The sequence below is a fragment of the Leuciscus leuciscus genome, assembly GCF_965113295.1.
Source record: "Leuciscus leuciscus genome assembly, chromosome: 23".
Taxonomy (NCBI): Eukaryota; Metazoa; Chordata; class Actinopteri; order Cypriniformes; family Leuciscidae; genus Leuciscus; species Leuciscus leuciscus.
The window spans coordinates 16,953,937-16,963,973 of NC_138747.1; positions in this window are offsets into that span (position 1 = coordinate 16,953,937).

Sequence of the window (10,037 nt, forward strand, 5' to 3'; positions counted from 1 at the left end):
GCATTGAGATATTATGGTCACTAGGGTGTTGCCAAGGAATTCTAGTTAGTTACTAGGTGGTTGCTAGGGTGTTCTGAGTGTTAGCTAGGGCATTAGGATAATGTAGTCTTTAGGGTATTGCTAGATTGTTGTGGGCAGTATTAATACTTTAATACTAATAAATGCTTCATTAAAGGGACCAGAAATGAAAATTGTCATTATTTTCTTCACCATTATGTTGTTTCAAACCCGTATGACTTTCCTTGACATATTATTTTGTGTTACACAGAAAGAAAGTCCTACAGATGTGAAACGACATGAGGGTTAGTAAATGATGACAGAACTTTTTTTAATTTATTTTTTTAGGTGAACTATCCCTTTAAGAGAAGCTTCTTTTTATGTGCATTTCATTGTGTGATTGCTTGTTGGATGTTATGCACAGATGTTTATCACTTCGACCGAGATCAGTTTTTGACTGAGACAAGTGATTTTCCTGAAGTACTGTATAGATACTGTGGCTTTGTTTGGTCACTGAATGTATGTGTACAGAACACACATATACATTCAGCCACTGGGTGGCTCTGTTCACACAGAAACCTATTGAAGTTCATGTTTACATTCTCTTTCTTCCTCTGTCTGTCTTTATTTATCTCCATGTTCCCTTGGCATTGGCCTTGCAGTTTTTAAAAAGCTACATATTTAAGATTGATACAGCTAGTTCTAACATTGAAAGGGAGCAAAGCTTTTGAAAAATGTGTTATTTGAAAGCAATGTAGTTATACAGTCATCAAAGATAGTAAAAAAAAAGGTAGAATCTCTTTGCATGCCAACATCACACTAATTTAATCATGTCTTTAAACCATCTGTAACCTGCCTTTTTTTCTAGCTTTGTGATTTGAATAACAAAATACACTAAAGTTGACCTGGAAATTGTATATATTGAATTTATTATATATGGGGCGGCCACTGTGTTTCTCAATGGGAGTCTGTTTCAATCTATATGACTGACTCAATCAGGTCCAGTTGTCTGGCTGCTACATCAGGAGGGGGTAGCCTTCCTAACCTGCTACTTACATTACACATTCACTTAGAATAAATAGCATCGTTCTGGCCACATGGTGTACCCAAGAGAGCGAGCGATAAATCTCTAGGGTGTTTTGTTTAATTGGTGCAATCTACGAAATCCTCGCGATATGCTGAAATCGTACCTGCTACAGATAATGGAGCTCCGTGGGGGTCTTTAATCGAAGGGATTAATCAATCGTTCCAGACTGAAAGGAACAGGGAGTATGTGGTAGGAAGAGATGGAGTGGGGGTGGGGAAGATAGGATCAATCCGTTTAGTTCTGTCTTTACTCATCATGCCTGCAGTCTTCCTGCCTAGACTAGGAGAGAGCCACTATCTACAAATCCCACCAGACTCCCAACCACAAAGAGCAGTTACAAATAGCCAGCTGATTTGACACATGCAAAGGCTTTATAGCGCAATCTGAACTCAGTCCATTTGAGCCGATATGGATATGATCTCATCCTGTCACACCTAAGAGATCCGATCGTGTCCTGCAGCCGTGTGCCCTATCATGTTAGTATTAATGAACTATCGGAGTGAAACTGTGCTGATCACAGGCAGGTGAATGTAAAGCTGGATCATGTGGAGTAGAGGATTCGGCTGTGCTAATGTGTCATCAAGAAAGGGGTCATAGAGAAGAGAGAGCGAGAGCTGCCACACATCGTATTAAAGTGGCAATAGTCCAAGGAGAGAATAGCAACCACTATAGATATGTAGTTGCAACATAACAATAACAACTATATGGAGTGCTTGCCTGTGGAAGATAACTGATATAATGTTTGGGTAATTGCTACGACATACTGGTTGATTTCTAGGGTGTTCTGGATGACAGCTAGGGCATTGTTAAGATATTATGTCACTAAAGGCCAATTTATACTTCTGCGTCGGGTTCGCGTAGAAGGTACGGCGTAGCATACGCATTGACGTGTACCATACGTCGTACCCTTCGCCGTACCCTGACGCGCACCTCCTCAAAAATGTAACTACGCGTCGCGGCGACGCGGACCGCAAGATCTGTGATTGGTCGGCTGGATAGCATCGCGTTTCCTCCTACGCATTTCCGGAATGATCTTCTGCACTCTGCACCGCCCGCCCGCCATTTTTAAATTCCGAAGATCAGTGAAGAGCCATGGAAATAGACCAAGTGACCGAGAGATTGCTTGAAGAAGTGCAGAAATACAGCCATCTGTATGACTCCTTCAGTCGCCATTGCTCGTAGAAACCTAAACTCAAAACAGCCGCGAGGAATGTAAACACAGTGGAACTGGAACATTAAAACCCACCCGCGCCAACTAGCGTTTCGGCGGTGTAACTGCAGAGCAACACAGACATTCGCAGAAGTATAAATGTTCACGACGGCGTCGCCTACGTGCGTACCCTACGACGTACACTACGGCGTACACTCGACGCAGAAGTATAAATTGGCCTTAAGGCATTCTTGTTAGTTTCTAGGCAGTTGTTAGGGTGCTCTGAGTGGTTTTTAGGGTATTGTTAGGATAATGTGGTGTCTAGATTGTTGCTAGAGTGTTCTGAGCGGTCACTGATATGATGTATGGGTGGTTGCTAGGGCAGTCAGGTTAGTTGATATATCTTACATTTTTAAGATATGGTCTCATGGGTGTTCTGGGTGGTCGCTGACACACTGTTAAAAATGATATGATTAAGTCATGACAACATTTGTTTTTACATTGCTTTAGCTCATCAAAATAAGTTCAGCAATTGTCTACTTTTTTATAAGTTATACAAGATTAAACTATTTTTTTTTAAGTCAGTTTAATGTAAAGTTGAAATGACTTAAACATCAAAGTTAATTGCACTTAAACATTTTAGGCAGCAACTTTTTATAGTGTATGATGTTGGTTGGTTGCTAGGGCATTCTGATTATATGTTGGGCAGTTGCTAGGGTGTACTGGGTGGTAACTATGGCATTTAGGCCGTATGTCAGCTTGCTGCATGCACTTGAATGCGCTTCGGCGGCGCGTAATTCTTTTTGGTGCTATGTGCTATATATGAACTATGATACAGAATATCCACGGAACTGTTACTGGTATCTGATTTTGCAAATAGTTTGCAAATATCTAGGATATTTTGCATGGTAATTGTTGCCTACTGACCCACACCCGGACAATTTCTCTGGTATATTGTGGTGCCTAGAAAAGGCTACTTTTCAATCCGCATCCTCACTGATGTTTAATGCTTAAGGGTTTGTTCAATTCCATCTAAGTATGTGTAATAATAGTAATAATAACCACACATCAGAGAGTGATGCAAGTTGGTGACCTATTTCTTTAAGGATGAAAAAAATAAAATAAAAATGTTGTATTACATGCACATAGCATATCAGGTTGTTGACGACAAATTCATTATAATTATCAAAATATTCATTATCACTAATGCCAAAAAAGACTTTGTATAACCCAGAAAATTAGGTTTTATGTGCTTAATTTGTATCACGGCAGTGAATATAAATGCATGAAGCTGTGATTCTCATATCTCCTATTGCTGCTATCATAATGGCTACTGTCTTTGTTCTGTCCTGTTGGCATGGCAACTAAGTCAAGCCCTTGCTGTTATCAAAGCAAACCTATTGGGGCACAGTGTGTCAGCGTAGATGTGTGTGTAGTATCCTGCGGTAATGAAAACTGCAGTTTGGATCTCTGTGGCATAGACGATGCTGCTATACAGTATGTATCTGCTGTTCTACATGTCAGACTACATGACACATATTCAAGGAGAACTTGAATGAGAGAAGTGAGTATCGACTCAATCATAGACCCAGGGGCTCTGTCTTATAAAGCTCAAGTGTGTGTGTTTTTTTTTTTATGTTATTAAAACTACAGTAAAAGTAAGCCAACCATGTTAAATCCTGTAACACTGTGGCTCTTGCTGTTTTAACATCCCGACCAGCCTGACATGCCAACATTGGCTCAACCAATGGTGTGAATTTGGGCCTATTTGGTCAGCCAATGGCAGACGGGAGGGTGTTGGGGAAATCTCTTGAAATGACTTCATTGTTGCAGAATTTTTTAGTAATCTTATGGGTCTAATAAAAACAACTATTCATCTATTACAAAAAATGCACACACAGTGATTAGTCCCTTTTCCAGTAATCTTACTGCAATAGCTATAGATGTGCCTTGTTTGGGACGTTTCCTGGTGGTCTTCTGTGAAACAAACTGGCAAGAAGTAAAGCCAAACACTCAGTTACAGGCAGATGTTATCATCCTTTACACAATTTTCTGCACAACTGAATCATCGATGCCATATGTTTTGCAGTTCAACAGAATTACAGTTAATATGCAAGTATGCAAACACTTACATTTCAGACACATGATTCATTGTTTTGATTTCAAAATGACAGTAATGCAATTAATGTATCTGAGATTTATTTTAAGGACATCCAGCAAGATTATAACAACAAAATCACTGTTAAACATTCAATGGTTTATTCACGGAGTACTCAGATTACATCGAATTTTAGCGCAAAAAAACCATGGATTTTATTTACTTACCAACAACACTTAATCAAGTTTAACAACTGCGCTGAAATAGTGTTAATCTATGATAATTTCATAGCCATTGTCATTCTTTTCAGCACAAACATGTCTCCTTTCTATGTAAATTTGACTTATTGTAGATTACGCCTTCACAAAATTCATGGTATTTACCTGCCACAATTAATTTGCGTTATTAAAAGAAATTTGTTACATTTTCAGCAAACGTGGCAGCAGTCACTTATCGTATGATGTATGGCAATGTAGTCTAGGCATAGAGATACACACGCAGTATAGTCAAGCGCATTTTCAGTATTTCATGCTTGCGTAATGTAAACTTATTTTAAAGACCCACTTCAGGCATCTGGAGTCCATTGTCAATAACGTTGAGATGTTTAAAGCACAGCTCACACAGAAGTCATTGTTAAACCAAGCAGCTTTATGTTGGTCAAGGGGTTTGTGTGACCAACTTGAACGCGAACGAAATCTGCATGGGGAACAATTTCGCCTGCAAAACTTCGCTGAGCAACAGTAAATGTGCCCTCACCTTTACTTTAGTAAAGTACACTAAATTGCAGCAATCTGCTGCTGCTTCAAGAATTCCTCAAGAATTATTCTGACCAACATTTTTGGGGTTATTAACAGCGTTAGCAAATTTGCATAATTCCTTAAGTGAACTGGGCATTAAAACAATGCAGACAGCATGTGCAAATAAACAACGCCATCAGTGGCCACAAAGTATTATTTACAATGTAAGACATATTACGTAATTGAGCCAAAATAACCTGTTCACTGTTATCACAAACATAAGGTTAGAGAGTGACTGGTTAACTAGATGTAAATTGGTGTGCTGTCAAGACAGCTGTTTATTTTCTACTCTCAAGGGTCCTCCTCAATTAAACTCTAATCTGTTGTTCTTACTTTGAAACGGTCAGCACTGTTCTAACCATCCACTTACTCATTATTACATGCAGCTTTCATGTCACATAAATAACTTTAATCAGCAATACTACATCTTTATTCCCCTATTCCGGTAAAAGCCCATGACATTCTCAATTACTGCGGGTGGGCAGGATTGGGTCTCTCGTCCCTGCACACTGAGCATGTATGAGACGAGGAGGAGAGAAAGAAAACACCACACTCATATCATAACGAAACAACACACAGTCCTCGTTGGTTTTTCCCAGAAGCCATGTGATCAGTTGCCATGGGAATGGTGCAGAGACCCACTTCAGCTGCCTTTGTGGTTCTCCAGACAAAATTGTGAAAACACAGTCACCTACAAAATACTGCCTTGCATTTAATGTCAACGCCTCACCTTGATCTTCGTAAACCTGCATATCCATTTACACAAATTCTCACATATGTACTGATAGTATTTTAATGGCACAGGCAGATTTGGTCGATTGCGTGATATATGAATGGAGCAGCCCAGCTTGTCTTTGTCATCTATTAGCTTGCCGGATCAGTTGTTATCCTTCCCTCTGTTATTAATGTGAGAGCTACTATTTCTCTCACAGCTCCCTTTCAGCTAAAGGCACATTCTTACTGCATTGCATAATTTTCCGGCTGTGGGGGTGACCTACTTCTCCTGATGTAACACACACACACACGTTGTTTTTTCATGTTTTATGGGGACTTTCCATAGACATAAGGATTTTTACACTGTACAAACTGTATATTCTATCCCCTAACACTAACCCTAAACCTATCATAGAAACCTTTCTGCATGTTTACATTTTCAAAAAACGTCACTTTTGTAAACAGTATATCTTTGAAACTGTTTTCCTCATGGGGACCAAAAAACGTCCCCTCAAGGATTTTGGATATTGCCATCTTTGTGTGGACATTTTGTCCCCATAATGTTGGGTTTACCAGCACATACACTCGTCCACATGGCAACTTATCTATTTGTATTTATTTTAGGACTGTCGATCAAGAAAGTTTTACTCAAATTATGATTTGCTGATGAATTATTGGAATGATTGTGCATTCTGAAATATATACTGCATTATGAGAGTACATTTAGAGATTAAGGCCAGATTTACTAGCAGCTTGCGCTAGCGCAAACTCTCTTTTGGCGTTAAATTACTGTCAGGATTTACTAAAGACATGCAGTGAAAAATTAGTGCTGAAAAGGTGTGGACAGGGTTGTTTTTGCGGCTGACCTTATTGCATATGCATTTGTAGGAGTTTCCCTTCCAGACGCAAAACTTATGGGAGGAGAGTTTTTTAATAAATCATGCAAGGTGATTTACTAAGGTTTGCGCTAGTCAATTTACTGGTGTTTGCGCTGATTTGCCCTGTTTAAATCTGGCCCTTAGTATTATTTCATGTGTTTTTCAGTAATGGGAAAATTAATGTTTAATGTTCAGTTATGTTGGACCATTGTTATGGTGTGAGTTTAGTTGCTTCACTTTAGTAATAACTATACTAATGCATGTCATGACACTAGTCTCTTGTTTGTTAATCATATACAGTATATTGCATATAATAATGAATGAAACTGCACTCAAAAAATTGTGAATTTAAGTTGAACTGTCATATTAGCCTGCGATAGCACAGTATATGCTAAAGACGTGTCTGGTTAGTATGACACAGGAACTTATTAAGTTTAAAGTTTAAATGTATTAAGTTGGCTCAAAAAATCCATCTATGCATCCAAACCCATCCATCCATCCAATCCCATCCATCCATCCATCATGCCTTTGGAATTATGTTGGTAAGATGTTAGATAAACATTATTTAGGAATTATAAAAGAAAGTGTTGTTTAAGTTGAAAACAAACTTCAAGAAGCATATTGTGCTTGTTTTGAGTTGAGGAACTAAAATGTCATACATCTCTGAGTTTTCCTTTTCACTGATGAAATCTCCCTGATGTTTCCTTCAGTGTTTTTATTTTTATTTTCAGGTTGTTTGATACAATATTACATTATAAATCCTACATTTAATGAAGGCATCAGTATAAGTAAGCACACTGTGTACAATGGATAAAGATTTTTTTAATGTAGATTAATCAGATGTTTTCTAATTTGTGTTTTGATTCGCTTCAGTAAGATTAGCTTTATTAGTTTGTGACTTTCACAACGCAACGCTCTTTGTTGCCTCCAGATTGTAGGTGTGCAAACATCAAATGAATAATTAATTTCTCACCTACGAGGAAGCCAAAATGAGATGCAGCTTCTACTCTATCCCCTGGTGCTGCAAACATCTGACTGAAAGACCTTGGAGTATTTACCTTTAATATCACATTGCATTTCTGTTCACGTACAACATGTTCTGTTGGGTGAAGATCTGTTGTGGGGGATTATCTCTGAATTCAATCACACCATCTCAGAGTGGTGTTATGGTTTGTTTTAACTTGTGGTTGCTAAGTAACCTCTCTCACTACAATCTGTGTATCGTTCAGTATTCTCTCTCCCTCTCTCGCTCTGCCTTTGTTTATCAGACACAAAATCAAGTAAGCTTTATTGGCATGACCATGAAGGATTACAGTTATGTTGAAGCAAAGACTGGCAAATAGTGGATTTTGCAAACAAAAATGTGAACATAAAGTTGACGATGGGAATAGAATATCACAAAATATTCCATTTCGATGCATTAAGGGTGAATTAGTATTGAGCCTCTTACTGCAGACTTGTCGAAGACTTAAAACATGACAGGGCGACAAGCTTCAGGCTTGTAATGACTTTAATGGGGTCATGAATTTTCCTTCATCTTTTGGCATATAAGAGGTTGTTGTATAATATCCTGAAAGTTTCAGAAACTTCCTTGTTAGTCCAAAAACAGCTTTAATTGAAATCAAGCTGCCAAAATGACTCGTTTCAGATTTTGTCTCAATATGACGTCATAGTACGATGAAAGATGCCTCTTTAGCCCCGCCCACCAATTCATGTAGTAGGAGGTGAGTAAATACGAGAGAGAGTTTAATTTACTGTCAATCTGGTCATCTGTTAATTTTACTGCGGATTCGTTTTGAAACGAGGCACAGTTCGACGCAGGCTTGTCAGAGAGACTAAATAAAATAAAAGATGATGGAATGATACATTTTTAAGATGTCACTTTTGCATGGTCTGTCACAGATTGTTTGATATGTACTCACTTTACTGAAATGATGAACGACGAAGAAAAGACTGACAAACAGTGGTACGTTCATTCATTATTAATTTACGCCGTAAGTTATCCTTTGTCTTACAGGTACCTAAACTTTATTTGCCATAACTAAGACTTATAAAGCATATGTAATACACATACATTTTTCACACAGTTGCCAAATGTTTCAACCATGTAACTAGAGCGTCTTCATTTAAACACTAATTTGATGTAATAACTACCTCATTAATACATAGGGAATAAATATTAATATTAATATTTACATTTACTTCCAAGTCTTGAATTCGGCACGCCTATCAAAATGAAGTGTTTGATAGAGAGGGTCAAAAACAGGATAGAACATAGCCCGTTACTCAAACTCTTTCTAACTTTATAAGATGACATCAGAGAACATTATAAAATAAAAATAAAATGCAGTTCATGACACCTTTAATGGCTTTACTTACAATTTGGGTTGTTAAAACTATATGATTATGTTATTTCCTTTTTGTGTTTTTCCTTTTCCTTTTTGTGTTCATTTCCTTGATTTCATAGTAGAGATTATTGACTAAAACGGTAGAGTAGGTCAGTTTTGCTTTCATCAAGATGAGAAATTCTAGGGAAGGTTTTACGCACATTTGTGGTAGAAAAAGTGAAATCCATTGCAACAGAATTGAAGAGAAATAAAATACCAGGCCATTCTACCAAACTCTGCAATTATCAGACAATTGACCAAGAGTTCTAAAATAGGACAGACTGTCTAGACATCAGTGATTTCTTGAACGGTTAACAGATTCAGCCTATTTTTATTTTTATTTTATGTGAAAGACCAACACTAAAAGAGTTTTCTACAGGTTATGTAACAAAACTAGAGTTGTACATTGGGCAGAGTCTGTCTGACGATGATTCCCAAAAGCATCTTTAGACAACTACGGTTACAAGTTCCATTAAACTCTGTTGGTAACGACGGAACTTGCGACCACTTAAAGGACAAGTTTGGTATTTTACACTTAAAGCCCTGTTTACAGATCGTATCTGATGAAATAGAACGGTTAAGATAAAAATTTGGACACATGCTCCTGTCCCGAGAATTTTAGGTTTATTTCGCTTTTGTGGACCTATTTTGCCAAACGCGTCACACCCGTGATTCTTCCGTTGAGAGCTTGAATAATAGACACTCCAGCCCAGTTGGTGGCGATAATGCACCTTTGCCAATTGCAAGCAAACCACGGGCATTTCATTGAATACACAGAAGAAGCAGAAGAAGAAGCGGCGGAGTAATACCGTAAAGGTGCTGCGGTCTCACAGCAAGTCAATGGAGTTGGACAAAAACTACGATAAAACCTGTTGGAATGCATCTTTTTCAGCGATTTTTGATGGAACATATCAGTGAACACCCCTGAC